Source organism: Castanea sativa, chromosome 12, assembly GCF_040712315.1.
Source record: "Castanea sativa cultivar Marrone di Chiusa Pesio chromosome 12, ASM4071231v1".
NCBI lineage: Eukaryota > Viridiplantae > Streptophyta > Magnoliopsida > Fagales > Fagaceae > Castanea > Castanea sativa.
Window position 1 is genome coordinate 31712356 of NC_134024.1, and position 10979 is coordinate 31723334.

Genomic DNA, 10979 nt, shown 5'->3' on the forward strand with positions numbered 1-10979 from the left:
AAATTTTCTGATGAAATTATTGACAAAGCTCTTGGTTCCTTAAACTATGTTGCTGATTTCTACAAAGATCTGAGGAAACAATGCAAACCACACTTTGATCGATTGCAAATTAATCCTCCTTCTTGGACTAACATTCACACTTCTCTTGTCAAACAAATCAAATCTCATGTCAAAATTTTACCTTGTCTTGGTATCCCTACTGTTAATGCTTTCAAGATTGTTGAAGCTGATGCCTCTAACATTGGTTATGGAGGTATTATAAAACAAAGAGTTTCACCAGATTCGTTAGAACAAATTGTTTGCTTCTATTCTGGAGTCTGGAATGCTGCACAATTGAATTATAGTACTATAAAGAAAGAGAGTTTAGCTACAGTACTATGTATTTCAAAATTTCAGAGTGATCTATTAAACCAAAAGTTTTTATTAAGAATTGATTGCAAAAGCACCAAATATGTTATTGAAAAAGATGTTGAAAATATTGCTTCAAAACATATTTGTGCTAGATGTCAAGCTATTTTAAGTGTTTTTGATTTTACTATTGAATGTATTAAAGGTTCTCAAAATACTGTTCCTGATTTCCTTACTCGTGAATTTTTGCAGTCCCACAATGGCAAGTAGAAGATCCAAAGACAAAAACCCTGTTGAACCACCCAAACATATTGTGAAAACAGAACCTGTTTCTCCCACTGATATTGTTAACCGGTTCACCCCCCTAGGAACAATTCCTAAACCTAATTACTCCTCTGTCTTGGCCTCTGCCTATGATCCTTATGCTTTGACCCTTGTTAACCAACCGGTTAAAACTGTTTACCCAAGAAAACCCAATGCTTCCCAATATATTAAAAAGCAATATTTCCGAAACCTATTTTTTGTTGAACCAAACCGATCTGCAATTCGAAATCCACTTCAGATTGCAGAAAGCTATTTCCCTCCATTGTTTCACTGGATTCCAGAACATGGTGATAAAAAGCTAGAATATTATTCTAATTTTTACGCTAGGAAGGATCCATTGTTATTAAAACTATTTTTGATCAAAATAATAAGTCCAAAATTATTTACCATAGTGTTTATTTGAAAAATATTATTTCTGAAGCCAAATAGGGACACTCCCCTGCCTCATCAAGAAGACTTCCAAAGCACCCTGTTCCGTACTCATATTATGATTATATTACTGTCTGGTTCTGATTCATGCTTCATCAGAATGACATAATGACTCATTCATGGTTTATTAACTTTGACAAAGAATTTGATGAAACTGTTGATTTGCCTCTTTGGTTCACTTGTTGGTGGAACCAGTTTGGTCTTGATTATGATATTTTCCCCAAACCACTTTCAGACTGCTTCAAGTCTTTTGACAAAAACCTTAAGACAAATGCTCATAATGCTAAGTTTCCTGCTCTTCTCCATTTTGTTAAACACTTCAGAATCCCATGGATTTTAAAATGGTAATACGAAAAAGAAGATGATATCCATACCAGACATTGGTATGTTAAATGGTGGGATAAATTTGGTTATGTTCCACAAATCATGGATAATGTTTACAAAAGAATGTCACCTAAGCCTCTGCCCAAGCAGCATTCTCCGGCACATTTGGCTCATGCTGACATTACACCATCTACTTCATCTTCCAAAGTGATTAAGGATTCCTATGATGATCTAAGCAAAGAAGCTCTGTATGGTTTTCTCGAAAAAAGAATTAGAGAAGAAAAGGATGCTGCTAATAGAAATTCTGATGAAGAAGGCTCTGTTGCAGAAAGTCCTTATTATCTATATCCCCAACCTTATCCAAAAGATTGGTTTGGACATGATGAAGAATATGATGAAGAAAATACTCCTGATCTAGGAGCATGATGATGATCTTTCTATCTGGCTTGCATGACGGCCAAAATTGCTTCATTATTCAAGAGAAAAGTTTTATTACCAACTGCTACTATTACTTTACCCTTGAATGATGCTTTAATTGACTACCATAATATTCGCCTTCTTTTGTTGACTTCTTCGGCTCCTTTGACACTCCATTGATGGCCTTAAATGATCCTACTTGGCTGACTCACTCAAATATATTCACTTATAGTGAAAAAATTACTATTGTCCTATCTGATGACTTTACTGAAGCTATCTCCACTAATGCTGCTGAAAACTCCTTTATTGACTGCTTTTTAGTAAGAATTGCCACAATACTTTCAGCACAAAGCCAAACTGATAAAGGTCAGGATTATGCGCTCCTACTGTCCCTCACGGGTCCTAGTTATGCGCCCCTGCTGCCCCTCAAGGGTCCTGATATGACTAGTGAAAAATGCCACTGTTCACTGCTTTATTTACCTATATAAAGAGGGTTGTCCCTTACTGCAATTTAGAATTCTCTCTTAGGATCTCCTTTAGAACTCTCTTTAGGACCTCCCTTAGATCAGAATATCTCACTATTTCCACAAAGCTTGTAACTAGAACCAGGACTAGTCTTCAAGCCTTGTACTACTATCCCTGTTGATTATTGTAATCTTGGAACTACTGCAATCCTATAACTACTGTAAGTGTTTTGAATTACTTTCAATAAACACTTCTGTTTTAATATTTTTTGATCTATTTTGATATAACTGCTTGGCTGGTTCTACCGCCTTAATTTCAATTATCATTTACTTTGAATTATTTTGATATAACTGCTTGGCTGGTTCTACCGCCTTACTTTCAATTATAATTATTTTGAATCATTATTTGGAATCATTATATCTGTTGTGCTTCCGCCTTTTGCACTATCGTCCTTCCCCCTTTATGGTTCTATCACCTTACTTTCAATTATAATTACTTTGAATTACTATATTGTTGTGCTTCTGCCTTCTGCACTGTCGCCCTTCCCCCTTTATGGTTTTATATATATAGTTTGTAAACTCTAAGTCCCTAACCCATCCACCTTTCATAATCTCATTTCAATTCACGCCCTCACCCTAACCCTCAATCTCTCTGTCACTCATGCAGCCATGCACAAGAGCACACAGCCACGCATAAGAGCACACAGCCGCACACTCAACCACGCACAAAAGCACAAAGCCACGCATAAGAGCACGCCTCGGCCTCACTCTGACTATCACTCACACTCAATCTTGTAGCTCACTACTCACACAGTCACTCACTCACTCTCAAGCACCGCCGGCCAAGCTCTCTGCACAGCCGGTTCGATCCCCAGCTGTCACTGCAAGTCTGTTCTCTACTTCTCTTCAACTTTTTATCATAATTATTTCATTATCACATTCCCTTGTAAATCCAAAAACCCATAGTTTTCTTAAGTATTTCATAAATGTTTTTTTTGTTTTTTGTTTTTTTTTTTGGATGAGCTCAAATAAGCTTACTATCTAAAATTGCAAATGTAGTTTGGTTTCTTGATGATTTTGCTGCAACTGTGACAGGGCAACAACCATATTTGGACAGTAGTTCGTTTTTATTACATACTTGAATTTGTTGAGTGTTTGGTTGGATTTTGTTTTTATGTGAATTTGAGTTTATGTGTGTGTGTGAGGACTATTTTGGTACTGTCTTTATGTTTTGTTAAATAATGGTTCCACGAGAGAAACCATATGCAGAGTATTTCTTTTTAAAATGGGGTGTGGAGGTTAATTGCAATAATAATGTTGAGACATGTATTTTTAGTTTATGTTGAGTCATGTGTGTGCTTAGATACTTATTATTGTTGCATTGATTTAACCAAGATATTTCGTATTTTCGTTAAATTGAAAAACTAAAAATTCAACCATTTTGTGCTAATGGAAGAAATTGTTTATTGTTTTTTGTGTTTGTTGGGAATGCAGAGCCTCAAATGGAGATGGAAGACACAAACAAATCTGGTTCTTCCTCGCCAAGTGGCTCTCCCTTGAGAACCAAACGTTATCCATTGCCAGCTATGCGGTCTCCTTTGCCATTTTCATGATCACCCTTGCCATTGTCGCCTGGCAGCTCACCATCAGGATCACCATCACCTTTATGCCCATTAAATAACGAGTAAGTGTTTGAATTTGTAGTTAATCATGTTTAATTATGATTGGGTTGATACAATTTGTGAATCTGTGTAATTATGAATTTGTGCCTATTAATCAATGAGTATGTGTAATAATAAATTTGTGAATATTTGTTTTTATTCTAACTCCCAAACTTCTGAACCAATTAGGAGGCTGAAATCCCCGACGGTGGACTTAGTGGAAGAAGACTTAGAGGTAAAGGAACAAGAAGGGACAGAGGAAGAGGGAGAGCAAGAGCCTACAAATGAGGACTTGGATACAAGTAGAAAAAGAAAGACTACCTCAGATGTTTGGGATCATTTTACAAGTAAGAAAGTTGATGGAAATTTTCAAGCCCAATGCCATAATTGTAGCAAACTTTACTTGGGTGATTCTAGCTAAGGTACAACCCATTTGCGTAATCATTTAGCAAGATGTCCACGGTTGAAGTTTAAAGATATAAGGGATATGCGACAACAAGTTTTAATTAAACAACAAAATAAGGTGGATGGAACTTTGAGTTTAAATGTTTACCAATTTGATCAAGTCAAAGTGAGGAATAATCTTGCTCATATGGTCATCCTACATGAATACACCCTTTCAATAGTTGACCACATTAGGTTTAGAGAATTTGTGGCTTAGAGAATTTGTGGCTTCTCTTCAACCTATGTTTAAACTCGTCTCAAGAAATACTTTGAAGAGTGACATTCTTAAAATCTATGATAATGAGAGGGAGAAAGCTTTGAAGATGTCGGACAAGAATGGAAGTAGGATGACAATTACAACTGATATGTGGACTTCAAGTAACAAAAAGAGATGGTTTATGGTCATTACCGCTCATTTTATTGATCATACTTGGATGTTGCAAAGCCAGGTTTTAAGGTAATTTTTTTTATCTATAAATTGAATGTTAAAGACTTTACATTTAGAATGTTCATTAAGTTATGTTATAATTATTCCTATTATTTTTCTAGGTTTGTTTATGTTTCTTCTTCACACACGAAAGATGTCCTTGCTGAAGTCCTTGTTGATTTTTTTTTAGAGTGGAACATTGATAGGAAGTTGTCCACAATAACTGTTGATAATTGTAGTACTAATGATGCCATGATAAGACTTCTCTTGAATAAGCTTGATACTAGTTCTCTTATGTTGGGTGAGTCTATTTGCATATGAGGTGTGTTGCACATATTTTGAATTTGATTGTTCAAGATGGGTTGTCTCTTATTGGTGATGGTATTGAAAGGGTTCATTATAATGTGATTTATTGGACTGGATCACCAAAAAGGAGGCAGAAATTTGAAGAAAATACATGTCAATTGCGTGTTCAATGCACCAAAGAGTTAGTCCTAGATTGTAAAACTCATTGGAATTCAACTTACTTAATGCTTTCTACTGCATTGATTTATAAAGATGTTTTCTCGCGTTTGGCTAAACATGAAACATCTTATACTTGTTTTCCACATGATTATGATTAGGAGTTAGCCAAAGATATTTGTGGGAGGTTGGAGTTGTTTCATAGTGTGATTGAGTTTTTCTTTGGTCGTAAGTACCCCACAACTAATATGTATTTTACTTGGGTGTGTGAGTTGAATATTGCATTGAATGAATGGAGTTTGTCTTCAAATGAGATGATAAGTACAACGGCAGAAGGCATGCTTGCTAAATTTAATTATTATTAGGCTAATGTTAGTGTTGTTATGGTTGTTGCTGCTATCTTAGATCCAAGATATAAGATGAAGTTATTGGAGTTTTATTATCCTAACATTTATGGTGATAATTCTGATTTGGAGATTGAAAAAATTAAGAATCTTTGTTATGATTTGCTTGATGAGTATGGAGATATAGATGAGTCCTCTGTAGATAATGAAGGAAGTTCTTATATTCCTGCAAGTACTTCAGGCCTTGTGGCATAAATGAAGTTTAGGTTGAGTGGGACAATGTTATCTTTTAATTTGTTTGTGAACAATAGTTCAAGTAGTTCAAAGAAACATGGGAGTGCTAGAATCGAATTTGATCATTTCATTGATGAAGGAGTGTTGAAGAGGAGTGAAGATTTTGATATTTTGGGATGGTGGAAAAGTAATGGTCTCAAGTATCCTACTTTACAAAGGATTGCAAGAGATATTTTAGCCATTCCTGTCACAACTGTTGCTTCAGAATCTGCCTTTAGCACCAGTGGGAGACTTTTAAGTCCACACTGTAGTAGGCTACATCCTAAGACGATAGAGGCAATGATGTGTGCTCAAAATTGGTTACGGAGTGAAATCAATGGTTAACAATTGTCTAATTTCTATTTATAAAATCAAAATTGTATTTTTATATTTGCTAGTTATAATTTGATGAAGTTTATTCCATTTTTTAATTCATTGTTGTTGTAGGTTCTTCAACTATGTCTGGAGATTGTACACTTCAATCAATTCTTGATGATGGGGAGCCTAATGACGAGGATGGGAGTTGTGTCACAGTTGTGGAGGATTAGACATTTTGTATTAATTTCGTAGCCTTTTTAATTTCTTAGACTTGCTGGATTAATTTGTTGGTTTGTAATTATTCTAAACTTGTGGGATTTATTTTGTAGCTTTTTAATTTTATGGAGTTGTTGGACTTGTGATACTTATTTCTTGGATTTGTTGGATTTATTTTATTTTTATGTTTAGCTAGTGATTTTAGCTATGATTTTGTTTATTAATTATTAAATGGTTATCTTAGCTAGGTGATTTATTGATTTAAAATCTTAGTTATGATTTATTGATTTATAGATGTATAATTAACAGGTGATTTATTGATTTATGATTAACCTATGATTTGGATGCCATATAATGTGGCCTAAATGCCAAATTTTGGCATTTGGGCCATGTTATATGGCTTGAATGGGCTTGAATCTAGGTAAAAAATCTTAATGGGCTTCAATTCTTTTTTTTTTGGTTGGGCCACAATTTAGGTTGTCGCTTGGGCCCAAATCTAGTTAGGCTAAATGGAGCCCGCGGGGCCTGGCGGGTCGAGTTTGGGCCTCGGGAAAATATCCATTTAATAATCGGGCCGGGTCCAAGTCGTTGGTTTGGGCTCGCAGGTCGAGTTCGGGTATGCAAAAATTCGGCCCGTTGCCATTCCTAGTCACGAATCGATCCTTGCTTAAAATCATCAAGACTCAGCTCGAGGGGGCAAAATGGTATATGGCCAGAAGAGTTGCCAAGCGTACTATGGGCATACAGGACAACAACTAGAACGCTTAGAGGAGAGACGCCATTTCGGCAGCGAGGAAATTATCCCAATTGAGGTTGGACTCATAAGCTACAGAGTGGATAATCATGATGAGAGAAGGAACAACTAGGCCATGCATCTACAGCTTGACCTAGTGGACAAAGTTAGGGCGATAGTTGAACAAAGGCTAGCACGATACCAGGACCTCATGGCCAAACACTACAAATCCAAAGTCAGACACAAAGACTTCCAAGATGGGGATCTCTTCCTAAGGAAGGTAATGGGTGCCACAAGAGATCCCTCCTAGGGAAAGCTTAGACCTAGTTGGGAAGGACCCTACAGAATCATGTCATGGCAAAGGAAAGGTACCTACCACTTGGAGACACTAGGCGGGCAGAAGTTGAACCACCCATGGAACACAGAGCACCTAAAAAGATACTACTAGTAGACGACGGCATGGAGAACAACACTCCTCATTTCCAGTTTACTTCCTTGTAGTTAATTTTTATTATCTACAGTACTTTTTAAGCCCAAAGGGAAACTTTTTACTCTTTCAAGAACAATTTTCTACTTATACACGCATTTATCACAATAAGAGGAGTTATTCAGATATGACCTGTGTATGTATAGGTCTCTATGAAACTACATCTGTGATTAAGTCTATAAGTGGATGGGTTCGTCTCAAGGGGTGCCACCAAATCAACCAGTCCACAAGTGGACGAGTTCATTATTAGGTCCACAAGTTGACGAGTCCATCCCATAAGGATGTCATGAAATTACTAAGTCCACAAGTGGACGAGTTCATCCCATAGGGATGCCTTGAAATTACCAAGTCCACATGTGGACGACTTCAAAACCACGTCCATAAGTGGACAGATCACCCCAAGGGATGCCTACAAAATAATTGAGTCTACAAGTGGACGAAATCACTAAGTCCACAAGTGGACAAGTTCAAAACCACGTCCACAAGTGGACGGATCATCCCAATGTTAGGATTAGTGCCCTTAAATCCTATTGTATAATGCTATGTATGATATTATGTATGACATGATGTATGACTTAATATTGTGATTGATAAAGTTATTTTATTATTATCTAAAATAATGGTAACATGAATATGGGACATTATCATATAGTCCATGAGATGCATTGTATGTGATTTATGTGAAAAGTCACAGAAGATGTAGATCACAAGTTCTTTGTAAACTCAGAATTTATAGTTCGTAGTCGGTGATGAAATTAGGCATTTCATCTACGAAGACTATAACGTGTCAACTAAGATGATTTGTCTTGATCATGGAAGTGGAGACTTCTAGTTGATATGTTGATATGTTTTAAGAGTTAAAACATATTGAACAGGACCACTGTGAGATTTATTATTCTCCTAATGACTGTCAAATGAATAATAAATCTCACGACTTCTATTTGCATGAACTCTTAATCCTGAGAGAATAATGGACTTGATCATGAAGTGTAGGTTGCTTTGATATATCAGGAGTGAGATATGAAGTGACGGTCAAAACCTCAGTATGTTGGGCAGCCACATTTAGTGTTGATGGAACATATATTCTCAAGATGGAATTCATAGTCTCTTAATGGAGATATAAAATATTCCCTTGAGATAAGTTTAATGGGTTCAGTTATTCAGAGAGTTAGGCCTAACCACTTTAGTAAGAAATTACTAAAGTATATATTTATGAAATTGGATTTCATAAATATATAATGAATAACTTTAAAGGATTAAACCGGGTACTCAATGATAAGATGTAGTAATTTACAAAGTGGCAGTCTACATTTATGACTTTGTGTTACTACGAATATTTTATGAAGGGGTTACGTGTATAATAAAGTCTTGGGATATAATTTATTAATAAGGCCTAGAGTGCAATTATATTTATATAGTGGTATTAAATATAATTAATTGTAACTTTGGACTTGTTAAGAGTTGACGGAAAAGCTCAAGGCCCATTGGAGCTAGTGTCTTATTGGTCCCTTTTGGTCCCACTCCAAGCCACACACTAAAGCCCAATTGGAAAGGCCTAAAAGGCCAGCCCAATTAGATAATCAGTTAGTTATAAAGGGAGAAACATATAAAATTTTTTATTAGTGAAATAATAAACGGTGTGTGAGCAAGTGTGAGACATACTTTCATTCTCCCCTTGAAAACTGATTGAGAGACCACACATCTTGGGCGTAAAGTGGAATTGGAGTGAAGATTAAAAGTATTCCCAAGTGCTTCTAATCTTTGTTTTGAATTTCTCCACACCAAGGTACGCCATCTTGTTCTTAAATTCTGAAATTTACATAGTGCACGTTATCGACCATGAATGAAATAGATCCTTGTTTGTTGCTTCCGCTGTGTGTTTTGTATGAGATACAAAACCAGAATTTTTCCTTCACCCAAGGGGTGCCTAAATGGACGAAGTCCTTAAGTGGACGAGTTTATTACGAAGTCCTTAAGTGGACGAAATCATTTCCAACTACACAAGGAAATGATTTTATTACGAAGTCCACAAGTGGACGAATTCATTATGAATTCCTTAAGTGGACAAGTTTATTACGAAGTCCTTAAGTGGACGAATTCATTACGAAGTCCACAGATGGATGAATTCATTATGAAGTCATTAAGTGGACGATTCCATTACAAAGTCCACAAGTGGACGACTTCATTACTACATGTGGACAAATCTATTACTAAGTCCTCAAAAGGACGAGTTCATTACTACGTCCACAAGTGGACAAATCATCCAAGGGATGCTTGGAAATAGTGAGTCCACAAGAGGACGAATTTGCCAAGTCCACAAGTGGAAGAGTTCATTACTACAAGTGGATGAATTTACTACTAAATCCTCAAAAGGATGAGTTCATTATTTGGTCCATAAGAGGACGAATTTGCCAAGTCCCCAAGCAGACGAGTTTATTACTACGTCTGAATTTGTTAATAAGTCCATGAATGGACGGAGATATAAAGTCTATAGATGAACAAATTCATTGCCAAGTCCTTAGGTAAACAGAGATATTAAGTCTTTAAGTAGACGAGTTTACTATTGACTCCTTAGGAGGACGGGTTCATTTCCATGGATGTTATAAAATTATTAAGTAGCCGACGGATTCAGTGCCAGGTCATTGGCCCGACGGACTCACCCTATGGGTACCCAAAATACACCAAGTCCCTGAAAGACGGGCACACCTAAGTAGACGGGCGCATCCTAACATGTATAGTAACACTGAGGCATATGCATCTAAAAATAATAAATCAACATGCAACAAGAGCATGCTAAAAATGACGGATGTAAAATGGTAAACAAACGTCATAAATAAAAGGAAGTATTTACAACAAAGCCCAAAAACAACAGGGCACTTATTATTGTCTAAAGATAAGATGGAATACATAAAAAGCTAGATAGATAAAAGCTAGGCTGAAGGGTTTCGGACGTCTTGAGGATTCTTGTTAGCTTTGGTAAGATTCAGGACATCGTGGGCAACAGGATTCTCGGCGTCTTTCAGAGTAGGATCTTTAGCAGACGAGATCAAGGGAGTGACGAGCCTCTCCAGAGCAGGTTGAGTAAGAACCACGCCGTTGTCTTTCAGACCCTGCTCAATAGGAGTAGAGTCAGTCTCGTCATTAGTAGTATTGCCACTAGCAGGGGTCATCAGCAATGGGTCATCCATGGTGACTTTGGATAGGTCAAGGTTTGGGTAGACGGTCTCGACTTGCTTCAGGCAGTCATCAAACCCGTCACCATAGTAGACTGCACATGCATCAATGAAAGGCTGGGAAGCCTTGAACTT

At 36.7% G+C, this 10979-nt stretch overlaps 1 pseudogene; it reads left to right on the forward strand.

Moving 5' to 3' along the window:
* Positions 1-2021: 2021 nt before the first annotated feature.
* LOC142620528 (zinc finger BED domain-containing protein RICESLEEPER 2-like) lies at positions 2022-6465 on the forward strand (annotated as a pseudogene).
* Positions 6466-10979: the final 4514 nt, after the last annotated feature.